Below are 8,739 nucleotides of genomic sequence, written 5' to 3' on the forward strand. Positions count from 1 at the left end.
TATGGTTGACTCGCGGCGTGTGAGGGTGCAAGACCCCGCGCTGTGGAGGAGAACGTACGGGAGAAGGAGATTTTCACCTAGAGAAATTTGAAATATAATCTATTGATGTAACAAAAGGATAGAAGAAACACCAAAGCATCTTCCAAGAACAAAACCGAGAGTTTATTTTTAACTGCAGCCGAAACTGAGCGGAACTTCAGCAGCGCACCGGTAAGGCAGAGCAACGGCTCTGCGTTTCTAACGGCAACGGAGTAGCAGCGACCGGACAGTTGTTAGCAAGCGCTAACACAACAAAAACAACAAAATAACGGTGCCGATACATACAACTGACAACAGACAGACGGTTAAGCACAACATCACCCAAAAATGAAAAAAAAAACGGCCATTTCCAATGTTTCCAACGGCCATTTGTTAAGTAGAACTTAACTTCCCTACCTACCAAATCATTGAGACTGTGTCTGTTAACCGTGGCAGGTATAGGAATAACAGGGCGATATGTTTTAAAAATCGAATTAAAATTAAATTAAATAATCAACATGAAGTGAGCAGCAATATTAAGCTAAAGCTAGGACTTCTAAACATTAGATTGCTTGCATCAAAAGCTGTGATAGTAAACGAAATAATCTCAGATAACAGACTAAATGCACTCTGTTTAACAGAGACATGGGCTAGAGTAGACGAATATGTAAGTTTTAATGAAGCAGCTCCTCTTGGATACAGTTATGGGGTGGGTTTCCCGAAACGTTCGTAGCGCCAAGTACTTCGTAACCTCGTATGAAACGTATGAGGTTAAGAAGTACTTAGCGCTACGAACGTTTCGGGAAACCCACCCATGTTCATCAGCCCCGTATCACAGGGCGTGGAGGTGGAGTAGCCACAATATATAACACAGATATAGGTTTTACTGTAAAACCAACAACCTCTACTAACTCATTCGAGGCTTTGATAGGTGAAATAGGCAATAATCTTATAGGCAATAAAACAAAGCTTAAATTAGTGACCATCTATCGACCGCCGGGTCCCTACTCAGAATTTCTTCAGGAATTTGCTGAGTTTCTTTCTGAACTAGTCTTAACCATCGAGAGATTTGTAATTGTGGGTGATTTCAACATTCATTATGAAAATGAATCAGACCCACTGAAAATTGCGTTCGACTCCATACTAGATTCAGTAGGTATAGCCCAAAATGTGACAGGGCCTACCCACCGCTGTAAACACACCTTAGACTTAATACTTACTTACGGATTAAACATAGAACATTTGGCAGTCATCCCCCAAAATGATGCCATTTCAGATCATTCCTTACTAATATATGAAATGACTTTATACAATGTACATCAGATGCGCCATACAAAAACCACGCGCACTATCACATCCAACACTGCAGCAACGTTTATAACCTTACTGCCGGAGCTACCGAACACTATGCCACTGCAGCCCAATGAATTGGAACAGGCAACACAACAGTTTTATTCCACACTCAGCAATACCTTAGACAGTGTAGTGCCAATTAAAACAAAATTAATTAGGGAGAAAAAGCTTACACCATGGTATGACGAACACACTCGTCTTCTAAAACAGGCAGCTCGAGCAGCGGAGCGAAAATGGAAATCCACCTCACTAGAAGTGTTTAGAATCACATGGGAAGACGCCATAGTCAAATATAAACATGCCCTAATAAAAGCTAGAGCCGCATACTATTCAACACTAATAGAAAACAACAAGAATAACCCTAGATTTCTCTTCGCGACGGTATCTAAACTAACAAGAAATATCAACGACACTAGTTCTAACACAGCACTTACACACACTAGCGATGAATTTTTAAACTTTTTCAATAATAAAATAGATAATATCCGACTACAGAGTCATAACACATCGCAGCCTAACCTCCAATCCAACCCCAGTAGTTTAGTTATTAGTAACTATGCATCCAAAAATATTACTGAGCTAAATATCTTCGATCCTATATCGCAAAAAGAGCTCACAACACTGATTAATTCGTCTAAGCCTACATCATGTATATTTGACCCAATTCCAACCCGTCTATTTAAAGACCTACTCCCAGCCATTGCAGGGCCCTTACTTAATATGATTAACTCCTCCCTTAACCTAGGTTACATGCCCAAACAATTAAAATGCGCCGTAATTAGACCCTTGATTAAAAAACAGAATCTCGATCCGCAGATTCTAGCTAACTATAGACCTATTTCTAATCTCCCATTTATCTCTAAAATTTTAGAAAAAGCAGTTTCCAATCAGTTAAACCACTATCTCCAATCAAATAGTATCCATGAAAAGTTCCAATCAGGATTTAGACCAAACCACAGCACTGAAACAGCTCTACTCAGGGTAGTGAATGATCTACTAATATCGGCCGATAATGGGCTTGTCTCGTTCCTTATACTGTTAGATCTTAGTGCAGCTTTTGATACTGTAGACCACAACATTTTGCTGGATAGACTAGAAAACACGGTAGGTATTAAAGGAGTCGCACTCTCCTGGTTTAGATCATATTTAACTGACCGCTTCCAATGTGTAAGTGTTAATAATAAAACCTCTAAATCTATGCAGGTTAAATATGGTGTCCCACAAGGGACAGTCCTAGGACCACTTCTATTCACACTGTACATGTTACCCTTAGGCGAGATTATGCATAAGCATGACATCAGTTTCCATTCCTACGCAGACGACACTCAGCTATATTTATCGGCAAAACCCGATGATTTAGGCGCAAACAGTAAGATTGAGAAATGTGTAGAAGAGATAAAACATTGGATGGCGTGTAACTTTCTAGCACTAAATCCCGATAAAACAGAATAAATAATAGTTGGGTCTAGGGCTGCGAGAGACAAGATACATAATGTAGCATTAAATCTACATTCTTTTACTATAACCCCCAGCGCAGAGGTAAAGAACTTGGGCATCACAATAGACCCAGATCTCTCGTTCAATACACATATTAATAATATAACTAGGGTAGCGTTCTTTCACTTGCGCAACATTGCCAAAATTAGAAACATATTAAATATTAGTGATGCAGAAAAACTAATCCATGCATTCATATCCTCTCGTTTAGATTATTGCAACAGTCTCCTAGCTGGATGTTCTGGTAAATCGATAAACAAACTCCAGCTGGTTCAGAACGCAGCAGCACGAGTTTTAACAAAAACTAAAAAGTTTGATCACATTAGTCCCATACTATCGTCATTACACTGGCTGCCAATTAGATTCCGTATTGACTATAAAATACTTTTATTAACATATAAAACGCTGCATGGCTTAGCTCCAGACTATCTTAGTGAACTTATTGAACAATATAACCCAGCGCGTTCACTTCGCTCTCAGGACGCAGGGTTATTAACTGTTCCTAGGATCAAAAAGATCACAGCAGGTGGAAGAGCCTTTTCTTTTAAAGCTCCACAATTGTGGAATAATCTTCCTGCCTCTATTCGGGACTCAGACACAGTCTCATTGTTTAAAACTCGATTAAAGACTCATCTGTTTAGTTTGGCCTTTGATTAATCTGTTACATAGTTACTACATCTCGTATCTTTTCTCCGAGGTTCACCTGGAGAGTAACATTGCAGTCGGGGCCTACAATACCAGCATCGCTGCTCCGACATGGAATGAAAGCCTGGCGTTCATCAACAGACATTTACAGTGACAATATCAAAACCCAGAACTTTCATTTTTACCTTTACTTAGTCTGATTGTGTGATTTGTGTGTGACTTGTGTATTTGTCTGTATTTTGTGTAATTTGTGTGTTAACGGGCCGCCCAATGGAGGATGGGTTCCCTTTTGAGTCTTGGTTCTCCCGAGGTTTCTTCCTAATCCCCACCATCATAGGGAGTTTTTCCTCGCCACTGTCGCCTTTGGCTTGCTCATTAGGGTTCTGGACCCATAGTATTGTTAACCTTTTAAATCCTGTAAAGCGTTTTGTGACAACATGTGTTGTGAAAAGCGCTATACAAATAAACTTTGATTTGATTTGATTTGATTTATTGATCATTACAATCCAGCACGTTCACTTTGTTCACAGGACGCAGGCTTATTAACTGTTCCTAGGATCAAAAAGATCACAGCAGGTGGAAGAGCCTTTTCTTTTAAAGCTCCACAACTGTGGAATAATCTTCCTGCCTTTATTCGGGACTCAGACACAGTCTCAATGTTTAAAACTCAACTAAAGACTTATCTGTTTAGTTTGGCCTTTGAATAATCTGTTACATATTTACCACATCACATATCTTTCTTCTCCGAGGTTCACTTGGGGAGTGGCACTGCGGTTGGAGCCTACAATTCCGGTATCATCGCTCCGACTCGGAATGAAAACCTGGCGTTCATCATAAGACATTTTTGCATTGACGATATTCTACACCCAGAACTTTCATTCTAGTTGTCTTGTACTTGGCCTGATTGTGTGATTTATTTGTGGCTTGTTTATTGGTCTGTATGGTTTATTTTTGTGTAATTTGTGTGTTAACAGGCCGCCCAATGGAGGATGGGTTCCCTTTTGAGTCTTCCCAAGGTTTCTTCCTATTCCCCACCATCTAGGGAGTTTTTCCTTGCCACTGTCGCCTTTGGCTTGCTCATTAGGGATTTGGACCCATAGTATTGTTAACCTTGTAAATCCTGTAAAGCACTTTGTGACAACATATGTTGTGAAAAGCGCTATACAAATATATTTGATTTGATCTGATTTGATTCAGTGATGTGAACACTCTTTCAGTTTCCTCTGCCCACTTAAAGTGCCTCGCTCCTCCCCAGAGCAGGTCAGTGAAAGTCTTAGCCAGGGTGCTTAGTGATCGGATGAAACGCCGGAAGAAATTAGCAAAGTATTCCCTTAGACTTCGTTGATGAACACCTGGAAGACCGACGGGGCTGTGGCAAGGCCATATGGCAGTACTCAGCACTCGTAATGCCCTGTGCTAGTACTCTTGTTGCTGCTGTCCGAATGCAACATGTTGAGCTGCAGGGACAGTCACCACATCAGTGGCACTTGTTCTGTTGCCCTGGGGCTGAGTATTCTGTGACGTTGGGAAAGCAGCAGGAGGCAAGATGGGAGATGAGTCATCTTTAATGTCCATTATAACAAAAGTCAGACAAAAAACAGCTCACTAGCGAACGAAAATAAGCGTAGATCAGGGGTACCCAATACATTGATTGTGATCTACTGGTCGATCGCAAAGGAAGTGTGGGTAGATCACATGACATTAAAAAGTAGGGGACAAATGACAGGCTATCGTCTATCTGCACTGACAGTTGTCTTTTGATTGACATACAGCGTGGCCAATCTGACGTCTGAACTTCTGAGAACCTATGCATGTGCATTAAACTGCGCTAACTTGTTCAGTTACCTTGCTGCGTAGCTAGCCTCCAATTGAAACAAAATACAACAAAGGGTATAAAAATTAGTGCCGTAGCTGGTCCAAGTAAGAAGCCTAAAACCTACCAATTCCATATAGAATGGGAGGAGGATTTTTTTTACTGTCATATTCTAAGTGTGTTTGTCTCATCTGTCAGTGTACCGTTGCTATTCCAAAGAAGGGAAACGTGGAGCGGCATTTTCGGACTGTTCATAAAAACTATGACATTGACTTTCGTCCGAAAAGCGAGCTGAGAAGGAGAAAGGTGAAAGAACTAAAATCCCAGTTGTCCAGTCAGCAGTAATTTTTCTCACATTTGATCACAAAAGCGAAGGCAGCCACCGAAGCATCATTTCGGGTGAGTCACTTAATTGTTAAGCACAAGAAGTCCCTCCAAGCCGGAGATTTGATAGAAGAGGCATTTGTTGAAGCCACTGATTCTTTGTTCCGAGACTAAAAACAAATCAGAAATATTATCTTCAATCAAAGCTCTCCAGCTATCGAGGAATACAGTCACACGGTGCTCTAAAGCCATGATTTGACCCAGCAACTTTGGAAGGATATTGTGGACTGCGAGTGTTTCTCACTACAATTAGCGATACTTTAAAATACTTTATAAATATAAATAAATAAAATACTTTTATCCTAAAAGTAAATGGAAAGAAATTATATACCAATAAATAGTAATAATAATTACTTAAATAATGATAATATAGAAGAAATAAATTTGTTTTGCATTTTTATTGTAGGTAGATCATTTTGACTTGGTCATCTTATAAGTAGCTCGCAAGCTGAAAAGGTGTGGGCACCCTTGGCTTACATGCAAAAAAGGTGCTCAAAGCACAGAAGTGCTAAACAGTCACAAACTTGGCTACAGAGAGTCTCTGAATGATGCGTTCAGGGTGTGTGGTATGCTGGCTTTCTCAGTACAGCCTCAAGGAATACACAGCACTGAACAGTGGGACCTGTCTGGGGAGTTTTTCCTTGCCACTGTCGCCCCTGGCTTGCTCATTCGGGATCTGGACCCATGCGATTGTAAAGCTGCTTTGTGACAACATATGTTGTAAAAAGCGCTATACAAATAAATTTGACTTTGACCTGTGGGTATTTGTAGAGAGAAATAAGTGGAAAACAGGTTCACAGTTAATGATAAGGCGTGTCAGTAAGCAGGTGACTGTGAACGGGGGAGTGGTGTAGTTGAGGTGTGTCTGTGAGTGGGTGTCTCCCCTGGGAGCGGCCTAATGTGACAAGAGCAAATGTTACTTGAAACAGTTTGTCCAGATAGCTAAGGTTCTAAATTAGATGATGGCTACATTCTTTGTGGTAATACTGACAGAAATCCTCAAATGACTTTGGTGTTGATCACAAAGATATCTGCCTAGCACAGAGTATATGTAACCAAGGCTGAGGGCAGTAACCACACCTAGTTCTCAAATGCAACATGCAGTCTAACCACCAAACCTAGGATCCAGGTATCTGGATCACCAGCCAGATCACCAGCCAGAGTACCCATTTACCTTCCTGAGTGATGGCCGCCATCAAACCTCCCTTTCCTTCAGAGAGTGATGGTTTTTGTCACACCATATATGTTTAAGAAGATTTGAAATACCCTAGCTAGCTAGCAAATTTATGGGACACATCTCCTTCTGTGGCTACATGTAGCTAACTTGTGATACCATAGTAGCCTATAGTGTAATTCATTGTCACATCATGACATGTCTTAAATAAAGATGTATGCGAAACTTAAGTGGAAATCAACATACTTCCTATCTTTTAATACTCAGTTAACACATTTATATATGATGCACTTTGTTACATAGACAAGGGTAATGAACAGGCATAGAGGTTAGTAGGCTTCCCAGAAAGGACTGCAAGAATGTCTCCAGGAGTCTTGTTCAGTACTCATATGTAATTTTCTTTATTTGCAGACAAACCATCATGAGTATTAAAAACAAGGGGACCATTACCTCCCCCTTACCCATCAAGCTTCCCTTCTATTTCCCCAGTCACCCATACCCCTTAGCCCCTCCCCAAATGAGTAGGGCTCCACCACCTCAGGTATAGGTAAGGGAAACATTTAAACACACCACAAATGGAAACGATCATTGTCCCATTAAATGATTTAAAAACCAAGTATGCATACTATTTAATATCAGTCCTGCATGTTCATTGTCTCTGGATCTTCTTCCATTGGTGTACCTTGGGATGACTCTTACCTCATCACACACTTTTACTTATACTTCCTATAATGGCTGGTTACACCTGACATGCCCATCACTGGGGAGGATGTAGTAGCAATGTGGTGTTTCTGGAGGTTAGATGACTACTAAAGGTTGCTCTTTACCATCGCAATCTGGAATCAGATTAGCATTGCAGCCTACTGGTGCTACACTGTAAAAAACAGAACTTAAAATTGCTCACATTACTATGATTTTTAGTTTAGATGAGCCAAAAATAATTAATTGCACCATAAACTATAACAAAGTAATTAGATTGGCTTACTTTATTGAGTTTCTTGTTAAAAGTTGATCTGACCTTACAACCTGCATTGTCAAAACATACAAATTGTAGTTGAACCCTAGTTAAGGCCAGGCCAACTCCTCTGCGCATGCTCAATTTGACTCCTTAGTTGAGAACGGGGCGGGGTTTGCGATTTCGACTCCGGACAACTTGAAATGGATTTCACCTGCAGCAAGCAACGACATACGCTACTCTGAATTGAATATTAACATCCAAATGTGTTTTGTCATTTGTCTTATATGACCCAACTTCAGTTAGCTATTCTTAGTATTGAATTTAGAGATTTATGTACATGTGAAATACATACCAGTCAAGTTTTGTATTTAATAATACGAGACATTTCCCGTATCGCGTAATTTGCATAATCGGTTATTTGCATATAGCTGCAATCGAGGCTGTAGGAGAGACGAAAACATCTTTGGAGTGGCAAAAAGTGAAGAAAAAACACCCCAAATATGTTTTGAACTACAAATGTGACTAAACCCGCGAGTTTTCAAAGGTTTTTTTTTTTTTAAAGCATTCATGTGCCACGCCAAACAGAATTCTGTCACTAGTCTTGCGAGAACTGCCACCTGCAGTAGTCTGGGTAGCAGTTCTCGCGAGGCTAGTGACAGAATTCTGTTTGGAGCGGCACATGAATGCTTTAAAAAAAATAACAATTGAAAACTGAAAATACGGGAAAATACTGGAAAATAAAAATACGGGATGACGCCGGGACAGAGCGGTAAAATACGGGACTTTCCCGGCCAAAACGGGACACTTGACAGGTATGGAAATATACATTATCTGAACAAGATATTGTAGCGTCGGGGTGACGTCATTACCCATGAGCCCTTGCGGCTCCGGCCCTGT

This window comes from Brachyhypopomus gauderio, chromosome 1, assembly GCF_052324685.1.
Source record: "Brachyhypopomus gauderio isolate BG-103 chromosome 1, BGAUD_0.2, whole genome shotgun sequence".
Taxonomy (NCBI): domain Eukaryota; kingdom Metazoa; phylum Chordata; class Actinopteri; order Gymnotiformes; family Hypopomidae; genus Brachyhypopomus; species Brachyhypopomus gauderio.